This window comes from Egretta garzetta, unplaced genomic scaffold (genome assembly GCF_000687185.1).
Source record: "Egretta garzetta isolate BGI_Z169 unplaced genomic scaffold, ASM68718v1 scaffold359, whole genome shotgun sequence".
Lineage (NCBI taxonomy): Eukaryota > Metazoa > Chordata > Aves > Pelecaniformes > Ardeidae > Egretta > Egretta garzetta.
In genome coordinates, this window is record NW_009260795.1 from 84,330 (window position 1) to 88,611 (window position 4,282).

Here is a 4,282-nt window from a genome sequence, read left to right on the forward strand (position 1 = left end):
CCCCACGCTCCCTGCACCCAAAACTGATGTGACCTCGCACGTCAGGGTCCAGAGCTCCCAGCCAGCGGCCTCAGTCCAGCCCAGGACCCACAGCTCAGATCAGTGCTCCCAGTCAAGCCCAGTACCTCCAGCTCAGCCCAGTACCTCCAGCATAGCCCAGTGCTCCCAGCCCAGCTTGGTGCCCCCAGTCATGCCTCGCATCCCTAGTCCAGCTCAGCACCCCCAATTCAGCTCAATACCTCCAGCCCAGCACCCCCAGTCCATCCCAGTGCCCCCAGCCCAGCACCCCCAGTCCTTCCCAGTACCCCAAGGCCACCGTCCTCAGGCTAACTTAGCACCCCCAGTCGATCCCAGCACCTCCAGTTCATCCCAGTGCCCCCAGCCCAGCACCCCCAAGCTAGCTTAGCACCCCCAGTCCATTCCATTGCCTGTAGGCCAGCACTCCCTGTCCATTCCAGTGCCTCCAGGCCAGCACTCCCAGTCCAACTCAGCACCCCCAGCTCCAGCATCCCCAGCCCATCCCAATGTCCCCAGCTCACCTCAGTGTCTTCAGCTCAGCCCGGTTCCCCCGTCCCAGCCCAGCACCCCCAAACCCAGCCCTCCCAGCATCCCCAGTCCTTCCCCACAGGCTCCCAGTATGAGCCCCCGCCTATGGCTTGGCGATGCCCTGGCCCCATCCCTCGGCACGCGGGACGTCCCGGGGGTCCCCTCCGCTGGGAAGCCAAGCACCCAGAAGAGAGCAAGCACCAGCCAGGAGCAGGGACACGTCTGGCAGACCAACTTGGGGCCCTCTCCCCTTAATTAGTGCCTAACGAAGACCCTCCTCTGGTTAAGGGCAAGCTTTTCCCTACCTAGGGTTTCGTGGCAGCTTGGGGAGGGGGCGCTCCCGCCGTGATCCGGAGGTCCCACGGCACTCGCACCCATCCAGCTGGCTCTGGTTTCGCTTTTGGGGTTTCTGGTGCCTGGGAAAGCCCCGCGGTGGCAGCAGGAGGGCGTCTGGCAACACGCTCTGGAAATAAACCTGAATTAGGGTGTAATTAGTTCAGGAATAATGCTAATTAGGCAGGATTAGCAGCGCAAACCCAGCCCCTGCCCCCCCAAGGTACGATCCGTGGTCTCACAGATTCTCTTTATAGGTCACAGCCCAATGAATACTCGGATAAATGAGGGGGTTTATTATTATTGAAGGCAATCCTGCTAAGTAATTGGGTATTTTGGGATAAAGGAGTAAATTTAAAGAGCAGCGTTGGAGGCTGGGGGGTCCCCGGACGCTCTGGTGTCCCCCAATTGCCATGAAGAGGCTTCCAAAGGAAAAGCGGAGCCGGGAGCCGGCTGTGAAGTGGTCGTGTGGGGGTGGGAAACCCCTCTGCGGGTTCTCCCGGGGGGCCCAGGGACCCCCGCAGAGAGCTGAGGGCAGGTTCCCACTTCTGCAAAAAAAAATTCCTAACGCCCTCCACTTTGATGTTTAATAGGAGAATTAAATTGAGGGGGAAAATGAAGGATGAAAATTGAACGAATAGGACAATTAAATAAATGAAATAGGAAGCATTTGCATATGCACAAACAACCCCAGGGCTGTTATTTTATTAATTGCAGTCGTTTGTAACAGGAATTCCCCGCAGCCCCGGCATGGGGTCACCCTCCTCGCTGCCACCCGGCCTTAGGTACCGGCTAACGAAGGCCCTCGCCTAATTAGTGACGGTTTGCCCCCCATCGAAGGGAATTTACGGTTTGTGACAAGCGGGTGAAGTGGGAGCTCGGGCCAGGGGGACACCAGGCTTTGGTGCATTGAGTTTGTCGGGTCTCAGTCGGGGCCAACGCCAGGCTCTGCCCGTCCCCAGGTCTTGGTGGGCAACGCAGGGGTCTTTCATGGAGGGCCACCAAAACCTACCGCGGGGCTCTGCTGGTTTTCCTGGCCATGGCTAAAACCCCACCAAGGGGGGCCAGGAAAGCCGGGAGTACCCCGCTGCCATGCCGGAGACCTCCTGTCCCCATCGCCCGGTCACAGGGGACCAGCGTCCCAGCCCCTTCTGCCAGGCTGGGGGGGGCAGACACAACCCATCCCGTCGGGGCTGAACACTGGCAAACTCATGTGCCCACAGCGGCTGAGCTGGAGGCAGCAAAAAAAGCCTGGAGAGAGGGAGGAAGAGCTCAAGGAAAGGACGAAACGAGCCCGTTTGCCTTCCCGGCTCCTCCCATGCATCCTTTGTCGGCTCCTAAGCACGGCGGGGGGATTTGCCACGGGTGCCGGAGCGAGAGCTGGGGTCCCAATAAAGCCCCAATCGGCACCAAAAAGGGCTGGGGGCAGGAGGCTGGTGCAGCCCTAGCGAGCCCTCGGCTCGTTGCCACCGCAGCGGGAGGGGAAGGGGGCGGAAAAGGGCTGCAGGTGCGACAGCAAAGACCCTAAATATCGGGGTGGGGAAGACAAGTCCCCAGGGCGTCCCCATCACTCACTGCCTGGGATCCAGGGAAAGGCACAGCGGGAGCGAGTCCAAGACCCCTTCCCGAGGCAGGCCAGGCGCAGCGGGCTGCGCGTTCGTCCCTCCAGGATCACGGAGACAGAGGAAAACCACCGGCGTCTCAGCAACCGGGCTTTAATAATTAACTCTACAAACCACCACGGGCCCGCAATTAGCGCAGACGCCGATTTACACCCCAGTATTTACAGGCGAGCGAGGAGTGGGGGATGCCGTGTGGCCCTCTGCCGTACCGTCCCAGCCTCCCCCAGATTAAAATATTGCTCTAAAACATTAAAACCGCCGCGTTAACGGTGCGCAGAGGCTGCTGACGAGCCTGGGCCGCCCTCATAACTGATTTATCAAGAGTTCGAAGTCTCCGAGTCCAAGCCGAGATTTTGCTCGAGCCCTTTACCCAGAGTCGAGGGGAGGTAGGGGGGGGCAGCTTTCACCATCCCGGTTTCGGGGTCCGAGTACCTCACCCTGCACTTCCCTGACCAAGTGGGTTTGCAGGCAGAAAGGCCCCATGTTCTTAAGCCCCACCGCCTCCTCCGTCACACCCAGGTGAATTAAACTCCCTTTTGCTAAAGCTCGGGGCAGCTGGGCTCAGTTTCAGGCTGCAGGCACCCACCCTTCCCCGGCGGCTCAGCCTTTCCCCTGCCTGCGTCACCCCTGAGCCCAGGGAAAGCCAGGAGATGCCGAAGGGAAAGCGCCAGCAAGGTCCTGGAGCCGGGTCTGGGCTCACAAGCCTTTTGCCAAAGCACAGAGGTACCTGGAAGCAGGCAAAGCCCGAGCTGTTTGCGCACGGAGCAGCCGGAGCTCAGCAAAAACACCAGCAGGTTTTAAAATCCCCCCCTCCCTATGGCGGCCCGAGGTTCATCCCACCTCGGGATACAAATAACCATCAGCTCCCAGTGTGGTTAAGCTCCAGTCTGTGGTTAAGCAAACTGCTCTTTAGAGCTGGGACAACCCCACTGCCTGGCATTAGCAGCGTTACCCAGTGTCACAGAAACCGAGGAAAACAGGAAAATTTAGTGAAGTGGCAGTGCCAGCTCAGAGGGAAAAGCAGGCGGGAACAAGCCATGCAGAGGATCATGGCATCGCGCTGTCCCCTCCTCGATTTATCCCATTACAGCAAAAAAAAAAAGCTACTAAAAAGGTCATCAGAGAAGCAAACTGCAACAGAGGTTCAGCGGGGTGAACCCGCGCTGCTCTGGGAAGGACTCGGACGCAGAGAAATCCACACGGGGAGGGCTGGGAGCGACCCCAAGGCTCAGCATGACTTCTTCCCTACTGGGATTGCGGGGAAGGTGCAGGCGAGCAAACATTCTCCTATGGGGAAATACCCTGCCCTGGTCTTACCTCAAACCCTCAGCCAGCTGGCAGGGCAGGATCTGCCAAAACTCCAGGGACTTACCCCAAGCTCGCCTCCAAACGCCCCGCTGGGTACGGCTCATCGGCAGCCCAAGTCCTTTCAACTCACCCTCTCTCTGCCTGCACTCAACATCTCTTAAAAGGAAAATAAAGTGTCAAAACAGGCGCTGGATGCGCCCGGCCAGCGCTAGAATCACCCCCACCCCACGGTTTAAACCCCCCCCTAGTCTGGGGGAAGCATCTGGTGACCCTGAGGGAAGTACCTGGTGATCCAGGCAGCCTTCTCCAACCCCAAATATTTCCCCATTGGCTGGCTCTGGGATAAGAAACCCCCCCTAAAGAGTTAAACCTTTTTAAAACCCTAAAACGGCCAAACAGGCCCTGCAGTCGATGGGGAAAAGAACCAAGTTGAGGTCCGTTGAGCATCACCCTCCTCACCCCAGAGGCAGGGA